The sequence below is a fragment of the Pelodiscus sinensis genome, chromosome 9, assembly GCF_049634645.1.
Source record: "Pelodiscus sinensis isolate JC-2024 chromosome 9, ASM4963464v1, whole genome shotgun sequence".
NCBI lineage: Eukaryota > Metazoa > Chordata > Testudines > Trionychidae > Pelodiscus > Pelodiscus sinensis.
The window spans coordinates 31,366,980-31,378,974 of NC_134719.1; the positions used below are offsets into that span (position 1 = coordinate 31,366,980).

The 11,995-nt window shown below is 42.1% G+C and overlaps 1 long non-coding RNA gene across 1 annotated transcript in view; it reads left to right on the plus strand.

The window, feature by feature from the left end:
- LOC102445491 (uncharacterized) overlaps positions 1-8,795 on the plus strand; it is a 55,211-nt gene extending 46,416 nt beyond the window's left edge. The window contains exon 4 of the long non-coding RNA XR_003088791.2: positions 5,021-8,795. This is a non-coding gene — a long non-coding RNA (uncharacterized LOC102445491). The remainder of the gene's footprint in view (positions 1-5,020) is intronic.
- The last annotated feature ends 3,200 nt before the right edge of the window (positions 8,796-11,995 follow it).

An 11,995-nucleotide genomic window follows, 5' to 3' on the forward strand; every position in this document is an offset into this window, starting at 1 on the left:
TGCAGAACTCCAGCAGCGATTTAATGGGCTGTGGCAGCCGAGAGCCGCAGGCGCTTTTGGATCACTGGGCCCTGGGGCAGTTGTCCCCTTTGTCCCCTCGTTGGCGGACCTGGGTATTATTCAATATCTTTATTCATCACTTAGATAATGGAATGAAGAGACAACTTTTAAAATTTGCAGATTACCGCAAGCTGGGAGGATGTGGCAGGGTTCACTTGAGACCTAGTGGGCAGGCTGTGCCTCAGCAGTCCGAGTCTTGGGCAATTTTAAGGCCTAGCAGCTGAGTTACAGTCCTGGTGTTCCCAGGATTTCCCCTGTCAGATGGAGGGCGGGGAATGGAAAGGGGATAAAAAGGCTCTCCCTTTCCACCAGGGCCCAGCCAGCACCCAAGAAAAACGAGGAGTCTCAGTATAACTGACCAGCTTCCCCTGGGCTGCTTCTGACCTCCCCTTGTTCTCTCTTCAGTTTGGGGTATGGTTGTGGGGCTCATAGAATCATAGAATACTAGGACTGGAAGGGACTTCGAGAGGTCATCGAGTCCAGTCCCCTGCCCTCATGGCAGGACCAAATACTGTATAGACCATCCCTGATAGACATTTATCTAACCTACTCTTAAATATCTCCAGAGATGGGGATTTCACAACCTCCTTAGGCAATTTATTCCAGTGTTTAACTACCCTGACAGTTAGGAACGTTTTCCTAATGTCCAACCTAAACCTCCCTTGCTGCAGTTTAAGCCCATTGATTCTTGTTCTATCCTCAGAGGCCAAGATGAACAAGTTTTCTCCTTCCTTCTTATGACACCCTTTTAGATACCTGAAAACGGCTATCATGTCCCCCCTCAGTCTTCCCTTTTCTAAACTAAACAAACCCAGTTCTTTCAGCCTCCCTTCATAGGTCATGTTCTCTAGACCTTTAATCATTTTTGTTGCTCTTCTCTGGACCCTCTCCAATTTCTCCACATCCTTCTTGAAATGAGGTGCCAGAACTGTACACAATACTCCAACAGAGGCCTAACCAGCCCAGAGTAGAGCGGAAGAATGACTTCTCGTGTCTTGCTCACAACACACCTGTTAATGCATCCCAGAATCATGTTTGCTTTTTTTGCAACAGCATCACTCCTGTTAACCCCAGTTTCCCTTTCAGCAAAGGGCTGTTCCTCAGGATGCTGGAAATCCCCAAATGACTGTTGGAAATATTGAGAGCATGGGAGCAGCACTCACTTTCCTCCTGCTCCTAGAAGCTGAGTATCATGGCTGCTCTAGCTGATGGGGACAGAGATGGCTCGGAGCCACATTGGGGGGTGGCTGCTCAGGCAGCTGCTCTGGCAGCCAGGGCCATGCTGGGGGTTGGCTGCCGCTGGGGCTGAGGCTGCATTGTGGGGTGGCTGCTTCCAGCATTTCGGGCTTAGAACACATGGCAGGTGGGCGGGTTGCTGCCAGGGGGACAATGCTGAAGCCACAGCCAGGTGGGTTGCTGCTGGGGTGTTGAAGCCACTGCCAGGGGGTTGAACCTGTGGGCAGGCAGGTTGCTGTCGGGGTGGGAGGGAGGTTGAAGCCACAGGTGGACATGTTGCTGCTACTGGGGGTCGGAGCTGTGGGTGGGTTGGAGACGAGGATGGGCCCGTGGGTGCTCAGGCAGCCGCTCTGGCATAGAATCCCTTGTAGATTCTTCTGTCCCAGAAGTTGCTGCCTGTCTGCAACAAGTCTCTTCTTCACTCCTCCCCTACTTGCCTGTCAGTGTCCTTTAAAGCAGGCTCTCCATTTAGTCAGAGCATGCTGTTCAGCTGCTGATGGGAGGGTCCTTTTTGGTTTGATACTGCTCCACAACTCCCTTAGCCTTAGGATAGGGTCTCTAGCCATCCTCACAGAAGGGTTGCTAGTGCTTTGGGAAGGACAAAATCAGAATTCCAAACAACCATGACAAGTTGGAGAACTGGTCTGAAATCAGCAAGATGGAGTTCAATAAAGACAAGGTAAAGTACTATACTTAAGAAGGAAAAAATAAAATGTTCAACTACTAAATGAGGAATAAATTGCTAAACAGCAGGGCTGTGTCTACACTGGCCTCCCTTTTGGAAAAGGGATGCTAATGTAGCATTTTGGAATAGGCAAATCCACGGGGGATTTAAATATCCCCCGTGGTATTTGCATTAACATGGTTGCCGCTTTTTTCCGGCTTGGAGATAAGCCGGAGAAAAGCGCCAGTCTAGACGTGATTCTCCAGAAAATAAAATAAAGTACTTGAAAGTAGGAATAAGAGATCCTCTGGAAAAGGCTTTATTTTCCGGAGAATCACGTCTAGACTGGCACTTTTCTCCAGCTTATCTCCAAGCCAGAAAAAAGTGGTAGCCATGTTAATGCAAATACCGCGGGGGATATTTAAATCCCCCACGGATTTGCCTATTCCAAAGTGCTACATTAGCATCCCTTTTCCGAAAGGGAGGCCAGTGTAAACACAGCCCAGTATTGCTGAAAAGAATCTAGGAATGATAGTGCATCAGAAAGTGAATATGAGCCAATGGTGTGATGCAGTTGCAAAAAAACCAAACCCACACACTTCAGGAAAATGTGGACAAATTGGAAAGAGCCCAGAGAGCAACAAATGATAAAAGGGTTGGAAAACCTGTCCTATGAGGAAAAGTGTAAAACACTGAGCACATTTAATCTGGAAAAAAGAAGACAGAGAACCTGATGATAGTCTTCAGCTTTGTTAAGGGCCATTATAAAGAGGACAGTAATCAATTGCTCTCCATGTCCAGGGAAGATATGACAAAAATAGAGGGATTAGTCTCTAGTAACGGAGATTTAGGTAACATATTTGGAAAATCTTTCTAAATGTAAGGATAGTTAAGCGTTGGAATAGGCTTCCCCTAGAGAGGGCCAGATTTGATGAAGTGAATATGCGTGAGGGCCGACCATTTTGCCTGACATTCTTTGAACCATTAAAATTAAATGCAAATTAACTATTTTATGGAAAGTTTATTGCAAACGGCATACTTTTCATTTCGTCACATGGATGACAAATCTAAACAGGTGTTAAATCACTCTGCCTTTCATATCTGAAGGCCAGATGAAAAAAAAATCCAGGAAGCTGAAATATATGTCAGGAACATTGTAAAGTACATTACATATTATTGGTAATAAAGGTTGTCTGTCAACTTTTAAGTTCAAAAAATATGAACAGGAACATAACACCAAGTATACATGTTGTGTCCAAATATATTTATAACTGATTTAGACCAACTGACATTAACTGAGATTTTATAATGTATTCATCTCAATACATATGGATTCGTTGGGGGCCATAAAAGATAGATATTGCCAAATTACCTGTGGGGCCGTATTAAACCGGAACAAGGGCCGCAATTGGCCTGCGGGCCGGACTTTGGACATGCCTGCCCTAGAGAGACTGTGAAATTGCCATCCATGGAGGTTTTAAGAACAAGTTAAACATACAAGTTAAATATACTTCAACACAAAGGACTAGAGAGTAGATGGAGGAATCTCTCCTCATCTCCAAAAAACCCTTACCCTATAATTCTCCATGGCTTTCCCTTTGTACTCTCGGTGTACTAATAGTTAAAATACCTATCCCTTCTTAAAACAATCCTCCCTGGCATTCTGTATTTGCTTACTTTTTTATTTAATAAACACCTGTATGCCATTGTCCTGTCCATGAATAAAAAGATACCTTGCTTTTATTGTGTCACATATGAGAAGGAAATAAATTCACCACAGGTTGAAGTGTATAATCCCAATGAGTGGAAATAAATCTAACATTTCAAACACAGGCTTGTTCTATTTGTCAGCCATCATCAGTCTACCAACCACGTCTTATTTATTCCATGCCACAGTTAGAGGCAACACAGTCTAGGTAGATGACTTCTATTCTTGTTTTATTTGTGTTTCTGTAGGGCTACTGTATTTGTTGTATGTGAACTATTATTTCTTTTTATTCAGTAATAGAGTATTGGTCGTTATCTGCAATGAGGGTGTGAGTTGGGGGGTTTTTTTTGGGGGGGGGGGCGTTCAGTATAGTGAGAATACTCTATTCCTTGCTGTTTTTAGGAATAAATAAAGTATTACCTGAACTAGACAGCAAGATACAAAAAAACCCACCTTTAATCCAAAGCAGTCTGAGTCAATTATTTCCTCCCATGTATAAAGCAAAAAGGCCAGAGAGAAGAGGAAAATCTAGAGTTCCTCACCCATCATTCCATGGGGCTAGGTTTATCAAGGAACCTGTCTGTAAAACAATAATTGTTTCATAGAACAAGTTTGAAGATTGGAAATGTGTTTTTATTCTGATGAGGAAGAAAACTGAGACCTTTGAAAGATTGTTCTTGGAAAAACATGACACACACACACATCTTTGAATAGACAAGGGGTGATTGGGATTCTCACCTGCTTTACAGCAAGTATTTGAACATGGGTCTCAAACAGCCCATGAATGCTTTCAAACTACTGAGCTATTGGGTGCTCTATTAGGGTGGGGTTCTCCCACCTCTGACAAACCACTTCTGTTTCAGCAAATAAAAAGCTTAGTTGAAATATTTTGACTATCTCTAGCTTGCAATACTGAATAGGGGGTCAAAGGTCATGTCCAAATATTCCCAATAAAGGACAAAGGAGGAACATGGAAGAAGCAGAATCCTTAGAGAGGTAAGTGAAGCTTCATGGATGTGAGGAATGATTTGTTAGGCCACATGTCTGACTAGGCTCTGTCTGTATTTGCTGTCCTAACTTCAGCAGTAGGATGGAAAAAAGCAGGGACTGCCATAGCTCTTGGAGCCATCAGACCAACTCCAGGTAGCTCAAATGTGAGGCTCAGAGAAATCTGTGTATGTCAGTGTTGTCTGTCTCCATCAGCAGAAACTTGCACACACAATTGTTTTGTTGGGGTATGATGATTTCCCTTTCCATTCTTGATTAAGAAGGGAGTCTCATTCACATGGAGGCTTGTCTCCAAAGTTGAGGGATGCTGCCAAATTGGATTCATTTCTCTGTTCTTTTGGCAGACTGGTCCAGTGGAACTACAAATGACCATCCCTTCCAGGAGACTAATTGGAGAGGAAGTATGTGACATTTGATGACTTTCAAAACATCCAAGCTTGAAAACATTCCTCAGTTTTAACTGGTCACCATCAAGGCTAGCCCGTCTCTTTTCTAATGTCTACAAAGCTACACATGGTAGATGTGAATTGAAGAGACACAGCCCAGATAATCTTAACAGTGGCTCAGGGAAAGATTCTTTGACCATCTCCACATGTTCTAAAAAAGCTGTTTTTAACTAGAAATACTAATCTACATTAAATAAAAATAAATTATTATTAAACTATACATTATAATTATTATTAATAATAAACATGTTCCTTAATTAATTGGTACCAATATCTACATACACCCAACATTTAATACAAATCAAATGTAACTAAGCATGGGCCAGAATGTGCTATCCTCACTCACGTTGGACCTGATACAAAGCCCACTGAGATTAATGGAAAGATCCCTACTGATGTCAGAAGGCTTTGGTTCAGGTCTGCTTAATGGAGAAAGGTGGTACATAATGTAAGTAAAGATAACACATTCTGGACCCATATGTTTTGCTTGTTTAACAAAATGTTTGGAGAGAAGCCAAAAGTATCAGCATTTACCTACATTTTTAGCTATAAGTACCTCCATCAGTGCCACTTATTCAAATGTATTTGAAAGCATTAGGTCTGCATGTAAACACAAAAGGGCCAGGGGCTAAATTCCACACTGACATAAGTGGGAACAATGATATTAGTGGTAATAAAATTGCACCTGCTTATGCCGGCACAGATATTTTTCTCTAAAATTTGAATGCTTGTAAACCAATTATTTTAAATGTAAGACTCTGTGAAAGTATTATGAGTAGCAGTCATAAACCCAATTTTTATTACAGCATTTATTAAAAATAGACAGTATATACTAAATAAGATGTAATTAACCTTAGTTGTAGTGTGTGATTCTTATTGTACAAACAATATCACTATTGAGGAAAAATTCAATCTGGAGAGGCATTTGACAGCCATTTAAAAAACAAACAAAAGGCAGTGGAAATTGATTAGAAAACAACATTTCAACTACTCTCATTTTTGGGTGGGGGAATGTTACAAATTGTGTCTTGGATTTTCCTTAGGGCAACACTGAATACTAATTTGCATTGAATGAACGTGATTTGCCACTTTTCAGTAATGGTCCAGTAAATGAATGCCACCTTCTTTACCAGTGGCCATCAAACAACATCTGTGTAATCGGCTATATAGTGCATATTGTGAGTCATGGCAGCAGAAAGCACAAAAAATAATTTGAGATGCATGAGCAGAGAAGCTGAGAATGAAGTTTTGAAAGTCTAAAGAATGGAATTTTAATTAAAAAGTTTTATATTAGCGATGAGCCTCAACTAATTATCTGATACCTGGTTTGGCTCAGTTTTGTCTCCATTTTATGTGAATGGATCCTTTAAATCAATCAATCAAACAAAAACCAAGGATCTTCTCTCAGAGGCTATGACTACACTGCAGTTTTTGTGCAAAAACAGCCATTTTTGTGCAAAAACTTGCAGCACGTCCACACTGCAAGCGCGTTTTTGCACAAGAAAATGTACAGTACATCGTAAGAAGAAAGGGCTTTTTGCACAAGAGTTATTCTTCTTTCTACAAGGACTAAGCCTTTTTGTGCAAGAGCTCATTCTGTTAATGGCAATCAGAGCTTCCTTGCGCAAGAGTGTCCATGCAGCGTGGACACTCTCTTGTGCAAAAGCACATCACTTCTGCAATGTGCTTTTGTAGTGTGGATGCTCTCTTGCAGAAGATCTTTTCCGCAAAAAGCTTCTTGAGCAAGAAGTCTGCAGTGTAGACGTTGCCTCAGTGTACAGCAGAGGAGACTGACAGTGTTTTTAAGGGTGAAATTTTCAAATGAACAAAGCTATGGGGATTGAGCACAAAACTTTCAGTTGTGCCTTTGAAAATACCTTGATAACTCCCACGGATATGGAGGATACCCATGAACTTAGCAGCAAGCTTGTTTTCCCTCAGGGTATGTCTGCACTGAAGTTGGGAGCATGCTTTCCAGCTCAAGTAGAAAGACATGTACTCACGCTGTTCGAGCTAGCCCATTAAATATAGCAACAAAGCCAGGGCTAGCATAGGCAGCAGCTCATGCTAGCCACCTGAGTACAAGCCCTCCTAGACTGGAGCCACTGTCCATGCTACACCGTTATTTGCAGCACACTAGCTCCGTGGAGCCAGGCTTGTTCCCCTACTCAAGCTAGGAAGCATGTTCCCATGTTCCCAGCTGCACTGCAGCTGTAACTCCTGCATGAAGAAGTAACTGCAATCTGCCCCAACATATACACTGAAAGTTAGAAGACGCTTAAGGAAAGATCTCAGGAACAGCTTCTTCTTCTGCTGGTCATTGGAACAACCTGGTATGTAAAGAAGTGGGAAATCAGGTGAGGGGGGATACCAATACAGAGGGCCAGGTGTGGCAGCCGCCATTAAAGATTGAACTGGGGACTTCCAGAGCCAAAAGTATGAGTGTACTACATTCGAGTGTGAGCGAAGAGCCAAGTGCCATAGGTAGAGACACACTCTCCAAGGATCAGTTGTGAGCTGTGGGGCACACGCATTACATATTGTCCATTGGGTTGCATAAGGCTCATTTAAGTTCTACTTTGGGGCTGTAAGTGGGCTTACATGGTGCATAGGCCTCATCTCATCCCCTGCATGCATTTCACTCACAGCGAGATGCTGTTTGCCTTCTCACATGACATGTGGTGGCCTTTGTAGATGAGAGCTCTCCAGTCATAAATTCACTGTTTCTACAGGCTCAAGCACTTTAAAAACCATTAGTTAGGCTATGCCTGCATGTCCATGTGCATGTTTGTGCCAGTACCCACCTATTGTCCATGACTGTACCCCAAAAGCATGTATCTGAGGGTGAGCAGAGGTCAACTAAGCTAGCAGGCCTGAAAAGTGTGCATTAATACACGACTCAGGCTGTAGCATAGCCCCAAACTCATGTCTATATGCAATGTGGACAAAGATAAAGGGTATGTATCAGTTCTCAAGTTTCCATAATGCCCAACCTCCCCTCCCCCATTCCCACAATGCTCTGAACCCTGCCCTTTATCCAGTCTGTAAAGGTCCCTGTCCCACTGTTTTCACCAGAAGACACGAGCTGTGCTGACCATATCAAAGCAATTCTGTGCTGAATGCTTTTGAGCTATGCAGGTGAACAAGAATTATGCTCCAAAGCAGCAGCTTGGCCCATTGACCACACCTGGGCGCTGAGCAATATGCAGTCAGAGCACCACATCCTCTCAGAGCAGCAGGAACATTCACCTGTACAAGGAAATTTCACAGAGACTGGAGGAGGCAGCATTGAGCGGACTCTGGCCTGGTGCTGGGAACTCATCAAACATTTGGGATTCTTGTACAGAAAGGCAAAAGACGCCAATAGTTTATCCCAGTGAGATCTTCCAACATTCCACTTCTGTTACAAGTTGAACCAGGTGCTGTCAAGGGCTTCCAGTACAGATCCTGAAGTGACTCATGACTCTCTCCTCACACCTACTGGTCTCATTGTCCAATGGGTTGCCGTTCAAGGCCAGCATGTAGCAGCAGCAGGGAACACGGAAGATGCTCTGGAAGACCCAGAGGACATGGAGCATGTGATTCTGTACCTATGCCGATGAAGCCAGTTGAGAGGTTTGCCCTCCCATGAACCCCAAGGGGGCTGCCAAGCTGTGGCAGGAACTAGAGCTCAAGGCTGGTAAGTCACAATGGAACCCCACTCACCCTGCCAATATCCCCTCTTGCTCTGTGCTAAATTCCTGCTTTTTTTTAAGCCCAGTCCCTGCTTTGCTTCTAGCCTTAAATGGTCCCCAGGCAATACGCAGCTATAAATCAATGATTTTATTGATTTCCGACAAACCACCATTACGCATTTGGCAGAAGCTATAAAACAGATTATTAATGCACAATCATTGGGCCCCTGTGTCTGTGTGTTTCTCAGCCAGCACAAAAGTAGCTATGGTCTCGGGCCATGTGAATGGGGGAATGAGGTGGGGGCAGTTGGGCATGGGACCGTTGTAGAAAATTTACAGTTTTTTGACTAAAGTTAGTAACAGCTGTGTTTTGTCAGAAGATTAAAGTTTTCCTGCTTCCTCCCTCCCCAACTTTACTATCCCTTACAAAAAGGGAGATATGTGAAAGGACAAGGGGAGGGGTGGTAGGCCCAGGCAGGGGACGGGAACATTATGATTGTCTGAGGAAAAGTTAGTCACTTTAGAAAGTATACTTTTTTTTAACCGTCTCTGCTCTTGGTATCTGGCCTCTCCTTGCACTGGGTCAGACCAAAGGTCCATTTACCCTACTATCCTGTCTTCTGACAGTCACCAATTCCAGGTTCCTCAGAGGGAATGAACAGAACAGGCAATCATCAAATGATCCTGTTGTATATTTCCAGCTTCCGGCAAACAGAGCCTAGAGACGTCCTCCCTGCCCATTCTGGCTAATACCACTGACAGACCTATCCTCCATGAACTTAGCTAGCTCTTTTTTATTAAACCCTGTTATAGTCTGACTGTGTACTGTGTGAAGAAATACTTCCTTTTGTTTGTTTAAACCTGATGCCTATACATTTCATTTGGTGACTGTTAGCTCTTGTGTTACAAGGAGTAAATAGCACTTAATTATTTACTTTTTCCACACTAGTCATGATTTTTTGGCCTCCATCATATCTCCCTTACTCACCTGTTTTGCAAGCTAAAAAGTCCCAGTCTTACTAATCTCTTCTCATATGGAAGCTGTTCCATACTCCTAATCATTTTTGTTGCATTTTTCTGAATCTTTTCTGATTCTAATGTATTTTTTTGGAGATGGGGCGACCACATATGCAAGCTGTATTCAAGATGTGTGTGTGTCATTGATTTATATAGAAGTAACTTGATAATTTCTGTTTTTCCCTCTATTCCTTTCTTAGGGTGTGTCTAGACTACAGTTTTTTTTTAAATGGCCTTTTTTTTAAAAAAAAACAAACTTCACCTGCGTCTAGACTGCAGCCTCATTCTTTCGAAAGTAAATCAAAAGAATGCAGCAGTTTTTCTGATCATGGTAAACTTCACTTTACAAAGAATAATGCCTTTTTTTCTAAAGTACTCTTTTGAAAAAAGGCGTTATTGAATGCAAACTGTGTTTTTTCAAAACAGAGCGTCTAGACTCTTTTGAAAAAGCAGCTTGCTTTTTTGAAAAATCTCCTTGTAGTCTAGACGCTCTCTTTTGAAAGAGGCTAGTAGTCTAGACCAGTGTTTCTCAACCATTTTTTGCTCATGGCCCCCTTCTGAGCCTCGTTTACCTCTGTGGCCCCCCTTATAGCTGCTGTTAGATGGAAAAAAAGGTACATAATGTACCTAATGTTCCGTTTTTTCCATGTGGCCCCCTAGACGTAGGGCGTGGCCCACGGTTGACAACCACTGGTCTAAACGTAGCCTGTAAGATTCCCAACATTCTGTTAGCTTTTTTGACTGATTCCCAACATTCTGTTAGCTTTTTTGACTATTGTGCATTGAATGGATGTTTTCTGAGAACTATCCACAATGACTCCAAGAGCTCTTTGAGAGGTAACTGCTAATTTAGACCCCATCATTTTATATCTTGGATTGTTTTTTCTGCTGTGCGTTACTTTGTATTTATCAGCATTGAATTTCATCTGCCATTTTGTTGCCCAGTCACCCAGTTTTGTGAGATCTCTTTGTAACTTTTTGCAGTCTGCTTTGGACTTAACTATCTTCAGTAATTTTGTATCTCTTGCAAATTTTGCCACCTTACTGTTTAACTGTTTGTCCTGGAAAGAATTTTTTGAGAACTTTGGTCTTTTCAAGCAGAAAGCTGTGGTGGAGAAAACAGCAGCTATATGAAGACAATGCAGAGCAGTACAGCTTGTTTAACAGAGGGTGCATTGCAGTGGTATCAGCAATGTAGAGTTAGTGCTGCAAATGCTGCATACTGGAACTTATTTAAAGAGGCTATTGTAAAAGTCTGTGAGCCAGTTAATTATCAGTTTTTGTTATGTCAGGAACTCCTTGAGTTAAAGCAGAAAGAAACTATTCATGAATATGTTCCAGTTCTGTAGTTTAATGGGACAAGTTTAAAAAGAGAGAGAAAAAAATGATAAAATGATTTAGTTTGTGGATGAATTGAAAATCCGCACAAAAAGGTGAAATTACATATTGTGCACCATCTACTCTTGCATAAGCCATTGAAATTGTTGTGGGCTTAATTGGACTAATCGTCCATTGCAATTATGCATGAAACTCAGCATGTGCACAGAGATGTGGTATGACCATGATGCTGGCCTAGGCAGCTGGAGATAGTAAAACTGACCAATAGTGGCAGTTGTCCATTGATGAAAAGCAAAAGATTTCATTTGAAAAGCACCGTCAGCAATTAAGGCATTTTATTTCATTTGTTAGCCAAATGAACTTTAATGGGTGTGAAAATTAAAGGCAAAAATGTGTTCAGGAAAAAGAAAACAAGTACCTTTAGAAGAAAAACATTATCTATGAGCCTAATTTCTTCCTGCTTACTTCAGTTTTACACCAGTGCAACTCCATTGTCTTCAGTGGAGTTTCTCCTGATGTACACTGCTGTAAATTAGTCCAGAGACAGATCCTGTAAGTTTTAGCTAAATGAACCAGGATAAGAATTATACCAAATTCTACATATTGAATTAACCAGTGGATATTAGATCATATGGTTATCAATATTCTCCAGACATTTACTTTAACACTATCCATTGTTCAGTCACATTTGTTATACTGGGAAGACTTTTTAAAACAGGGTTGGCCCACAACATTTTGGCACCTGAGGCAGGGAGCTCAAATGATGCCCCCAAGTCCCCTTGCTTGGGCCAAAACTTTGAAAGGTCTCAATTCTCTGGGTTCTAGTGGCATCTCCCCAAAGTCT